Source organism: Nematolebias whitei, chromosome 8 (assembly GCF_014905685.2).
Source record: "Nematolebias whitei isolate Nwh7 chromosome 8, NemWhi1, whole genome shotgun sequence".
NCBI classification, from domain to species: domain Eukaryota; kingdom Metazoa; phylum Chordata; class Actinopteri; order Cyprinodontiformes; family Rivulidae; genus Nematolebias; species Nematolebias whitei.
Window position 1 is genome coordinate 23,434,947 of NC_056505.1, and position 6,470 is coordinate 23,441,416.

The following is a 6,470-nucleotide window of genomic DNA, read 5'->3' on the forward strand; positions in this document are numbered from 1 at the left end:
GACTGGGAGGTCTTTAGAGAAGCTGCTGAAAATTGGGGGTGGGGGAGTGCTAGATCTGGAACAATACACATCCTTAGTTCTGGGGTACATTAGTAAATGTACTGATGACTTCACCACCATAAGATGTGTTAAAGGTTACCTGGACAGAAAACCTTGGCTGGATGCACAGGTTCACAACCTGCTGGAAGCCAGGAACACTGCCTTCAGGTCTGGTAACTCACAGGAGCTGAGAAGGACAAGGAAAGAGATGATTGCTGGTATTAAGAGGGCCAAGGCCACATATGCACAGAGGATCGAGGGTCAATTCACCTCACAAGACCCACGGAGCATGTGGAGGGGCATTAAGTGTATAACAGATTATAAAGGCAGAAGTGAACAATGCCCTTGAGACCCATCACTGCCTGATGCTCTCAACAAGTTCTACGGATGCTTTGAAGACCCAAACAGACCACCCAGCACCAGATTCACCTCACCAGATGAAGAGCTTCTCAGTGTGACCTCAGCAGAAGTAAGGTGTACTTTCAGGATGATTAACACTCACAAAGCAACCGGCCCGGACAACATCCCTGGGAAGGTGTTGAAAGAATGTGTCGATCATCTCTGTGAGGTGCTGGCCAACATCTTTAACTCCTCACTTACCCTGGCAACACCTGCCTGAAGACTGCCACCATCACCCCAGTCCCAAAGAGCTCTACAGTGACTGGTCTGAATGACTATTGGCCAGTAGCCCTCACTCCGATTGTCACTAAATAATTTGAAAAAATGGTTATGACCCACACAACCATCAACATCAACAAGTACCCTCACCAGTACGCATACCGCGAGAAACGATCAACAGAGGACGCCATCTCCTCTGTGGTCCACACTGCTCTCACCCACCTGGACCAGAAGAATTCCTACGTCCGTATGCTCTTTGTAGACTTCACATCTGCCTTCAATACCATGATCCCCCAAACCCTGATTGACAAACTACTCACACTAGGATTAAGCCCCTCTATTTGCAACTGGGTCCTAGACTTCTTAACAAACAGACCACAGTCAGTGAAGATCCACAACTTCTCCTCCTCCACCATAACCCTCAGCACAGGCGCCCCTCAGGGATGTGTGCTGAGCCCTATCCTGTTCACTCTGCTCACATATGATTGTGCAGCTACCCACTCAGGCTGTCATATTGTAAAGTTTGCAGATGATACAGTGGTGGTGGGATGCATCACAAACAATGATGAGTCCAGCTACAGGCAGGAGGTGGAACACCTGGAGAGCTGGTGCAAAGACAATAACCTTCACATCAATGTGAAGAAGACAAAGGAGATGATTGTGGACTTCAGAAGGAACAAACATACCTACCTAACCCCCCCCCCCTCACTTGGTATTACATTTTCTTAAGTGTGTGTGCACACACACACACATGTTCACACACCACCACCACCACCACTAAATATAAGAGGATCTGCAGTGGAAGTGGTCTCCAGCTACAAGTACTTGTGTGTACACATGAATGACAACCTCAGCTGCGACGACAACACTACCAGCCTGATCAAGAAAGCTCATCAGAGACTACTTCCTCAGGCAGCTGAGGCGAGCTGGTCTGGGAAGCTCAGTCCTCACCTCCTTCTACAGGTGTGCAGTGGAGAGCATTCTGCACTCCAGCATCAATGTGTGGCATGGAGGCTGCATAGCTGTAGAAACAAAAACTTTGCAGAGAGTGGTGAAGGCTGCACAGAAGTCTGTTAGAGTCAGCCCCCACACCACCACAGACATTTACACCTCTAGATGCAGGAAGCGAGCAACCTGCATCATGAAGGACCCCACTCACCCAGCACACACACTTTTTGCCCCACTCCCCTCAGGAAGGAGGTTAAGGAGCATTAAGTGTAGAACCACTAGACTGAGGAACAGCTTCTACCCTGGAGCTGTTAGTCTCATGAATCTCTAACCAGAATAATCACTGTGAAAAATCACATTAGGTTGCTGCTGATCTGTTTCATGTTGCTGTGTTCATGCATGCTCATCTGCTCACACAGACTGTTCAGCATATTGTTTTTTTTATGCTAATAGTGCTTAGTGTATTTTTAGTTGATGTTTTTCTTAGTTTATAGTCTGAGTTCATATCTTAAATGAACATTTTATTGTTGGATGTAACTGGGACCCTGTGTACACAATTTTGTTCCGCCACATGTATCACATGTGGTGCAAACGACAATAAAGAATATCTGAATCTGAAACATACAAACTCCACCCAGAAATGCCCCCGGACCAGGATTTGAACCAGGGTAACCTGCTCACTGAGAGGCAGCAGCTCTACCAGTTGTGCCACCGTGCTGACTACTTTAATCAATCAAATTATAAAAAACAAGAGTACCACATATGGCGCATTATACGCCCGCCGACAAACTATTATGCAGTAACACAAGAATCTTTAACAATGGCAAGGATGAGCAAAGACCTTGTATACCTTTTGTTCTTGATTTGGGATCTTGACCATAGAGCTGGTGTGATTAAATAAAAAAAAAAATTACCCAACATGCTGTCTAGAAGTGGAACAATTGTGTACCAAGTTTCATCAAATTATCTTGAGTGGATCTAATGTTATGACTTGGACAAGCAAAGACCTTCTATAATATCTGACCTTGATTTATGACCTTGACCTTTGAGCTGGGATGATGAAGTGTGTATGCAACCCTTCGTCTAGTGATGATGCATATTGGTATGAACTTCCGTTAATATATCTTTAGTGGATCAGAAGTAATGAGCAGGACAAGACACAGTTTATGGATTGACGGACAAACACATACCTGCCTTTCGATGGGTATATAATGAAAGGATTGTATTAGGATTACACTATCCCAAAATTTTGTCATTTCCTATTTATTTTTGCTTGGGTTTTTAACCTTTCAGTTAGTTCATTATAATGAAGAACTGCCAGGTTTCAGCTAAAGTTCTTGAGGAAAGCTATAGGAGTGGACAAGTGGTGTTCATGATATCCATCCTCTGCCCTTTACCTTACCATGCTGCAACAATCAGTCATCATGATTGCAAGAAAAGACAGGGAAAAATAGAACAACAGGTGTCCTAATCGATAAGTCAGAATGACAACTCACTGAAAGATCAGCATCAGTCAATTCCTACAGTATTACACTGCAGCCTTTTCTGCTGGCTGTTGATCATTAACAAGGAAACCTGCGGGGTATGAGGATCTTGGTTGATAACATCACCCAATCCAATTAATTAGTGCTCTGGCTGAAGGGGCAGCTGATGACATGTTCTTCATCTATGTGTGATATTACAGTCCAATATCCCAGCCCTCAAACCCCTCTGACCTTGTCTCTCTGTGAAACGTTCTCGTTAGGAGAGTGGGAGCTTGCCCCCTGCTGCATGCAGCCACTGCCACACAGTCATCATTAACGAATGGTCAGGGTGTGCGTGGTTGGCACACCCCAAGCTTCCCCAGGAGGCTTTCCCCAGAACTTTATAGGGCCAGATCACAAAAGCAATCTTGATTCACCACAGAACCTAGCAAGACGTCCACCGTAGCCTTCAGCCCATCAGGGGAGGAGGGCAGAGCCAATCTGTTTCTCTTCTCTGTGTGCTGTGAAATTTTGGTGGAGTTTTGACTGGCTTAAGGAATTCACCATCATAGAGGTAATGGCATAGAGAAAGCTTGTCAGGAATGCAGTCTGTGTACTTTAAAGATGTGAGAAATAGAAGCATGTAAAAAAAACTAAAAATGCCAACCAATAAATGTAAATTAGTAAGAAAATTAAATTTAAAGCATCTACAAAAAACTTTCTGACCCTCTGAACCCATTTTGTCCAGTGCTTCTCCACTGAAATGGCATTAGCATAAATCTCCAGCCCTTAGAGGTAATGATGGCATGGAATTATGGTTGCCTCAGTGGACCTTACACCCCTCTCTGCTTTTCCCTCCCTTTGGGTCCAAGGCCTCAGCCTTCGGTTGAGACCGTCTCCCATGCCTTCCTTCTCTTCATCCTCATCTTCTCTCCTCATATTTGCCTTCCAGTTCCACTCAAAGGGAATGTGTAACTGAATTTTAAATTGAGTGCCCCTCTTTCAAGGACCACAGATAATGAGACATTTTGCCTTGAAATCCAGGCTGGGAAGGAGAGGACCCAATGGGCAAGGCCTGGAGATTATAGCCATCTTGTACATTAGGTGTTGGGGTGCTCGGCTCTCCAAGTACTGATAAAATGAGAGGGTGTTTTTTTTTTTTTTTCAAAGTGAGTGAAAAGATAGAGACATAAGCTTGGAACAAGACACAGAACATAGAACAAGGTTGGTCATTGGTCAACGAGAGCTGTGGATTCAAGAGCTGTCCTGGAATTCAACTGTGAGATCTATATCTATGAACAAACAAAGGGCCTAGACTACAGGTTAAAAAAGGTTACAAGTGCTTGTAGAGAATTATGGTGAGGTGACAATTAGACTGTACACTGCAGTGGGTTTGAGTAGGTGGAGGAAAGACGGTGCAGAGAGTGAACGAGGAGCGAGTCAAAGAAATGGAAAAGCGGCAGGGCCAAAAGAAATAGGTACACTTGACAGTTCGGGGATCATCCAAGACTCTGCATGGGCACAATGATGAAAGGAACAGTCCCAAGGATCCTCCTTTTAATCTGGGACCCTGAGGAGAACCTTGCAGCCTATGGGCCCCTGGCCGCTGCTAGCCACTGTCATGCTAATGAAAGAGGCTCAGGGTGTGAAAGGAGAGGCTAGCTTGTTTCTAGTGCGCTAATTAATGCATATGTCAGGTGTGTGTATGAGTGTGGCGAGTGAGGCTTTTCTGCATTTTAATGAGGGGTCTGCTTATGCATGTCAAGATGACAAAAACACGAAGCATGGCGTGGGATAGACGTGTGACCAAAGCGCGAGTGTGAAAATGTGCAGAACACTGTAGATGCAAAGTAGATTCAAATGTAGATTCTAGAAATAGAATGGAAATAATTTGTTGGGAATTTTCTGAAATGGAAGGATGAAATCGAGATTTGCTTTACAGCCTTCTGCGTTTATTTATTGATACAAATAAACTAGAACAAGAATTGATTCACTTGTTATAAACCATAAATAGTAAGGATGTTTGAAATATTTTATTATAGATGGCTTCAGGGCCCCGGAGGCCATCTTAGCACAAGCAAACTGTTTTTTTTCCACTCTGGGAGTGAGCTGTTTGTGGGATTCAGTTTGGTTTGGTGGGCTTCTCAGACTGAAGAAGTCCTTTGGATGAAGGGTGAAACATCTCAGCAATAAAATAAACTGTCCAGATGACCTAACTGAACATTGTTGGATTTATACCTGGATTCATGAGCATGAACTTTGGTGTTTATTATAGATTTCAACACATTGTCTCAATGTTTTTTTTTTTTTGATTTTCAAATGGAATTTAAGGGAATCCTCAATCTGGAGCCTCTGGCTCGGTCATTGTGAAGTGAAAAAAAAAAAAAAATCCTGTTTAATTTATTTTCTCACGATGGGCCAAGTCACATTGACTGCCGTTTATCAGTGCTCCTGCGTCTGTCATGCAACTACAAAGAAAAAAACATCCGCTGAAACGCATTAAGTGCCTAATTTCAGACACTTCTTTCAGTCCACTTCATGTTCCCACAGACAGATACATGGGGGGGGGACGGGACTTTAGGATGACCATAGGCACAGCATATGGCCTTGGGCTGCAGCATTGTCTAAGCTGTTTGGGTAAGATTAAAGAAAAGAAATGCCATTGTTGCATGTCTCTCCCAGACAAGACATAGGGGCGTGTGTCAATGCAAAAGGAGAACCATCAAAATCTGTGACCTTTTAATTTGCTGGTGGCCTCTCCCACAGATGACTGTGATGGCCCAGGCAGCAATTTTGGACTCCATCTTTTTGATATTGACAGGGGACACATTCACAAATTTCAATTTGACAGATGTTGTTCAGAAAGCAATTATATTATAGTCCTGCAAATTCTTTATTTGGCACATATAAAATTTAGCTATTAGCCTAATTATGTTTTAAATCAGAATACAGTAAAAATCAGTTGAATACTTGAAGCATTGAAATATTGTAAACGTCTAATCTTTGAAGATTTATTTTTTACATTAAGATCTTTTAAAGAGCAATTATTTTTAAGAGTGATTGTCTGGAAAGGTTAAGAACATTTAATATCTGACCTGTTGTTAATAGCTCTGAACAATTTGATTGCTGCAATCTTAAAACAACTCAGTATTGGATATCTCAGATATCTTATACGTGACCAGAAGTGCCCCAGCTAGCTAATACTGGTATCTATGCATAACCACAAAAACCTTTCTAGATAAACATGCGGTGCAAAGTTGACTGTGGAGTTAAGGTTTATGAAATACTATCTGCATGAACCACTTTAAAATATTTGAGGCAAGATGGCAGCAATCCGCTTTGGTCCTGGCCCCTCTTGGACAAATTGTTAGTTCTTCAATCTGGTCAGAACTAATCCACGGT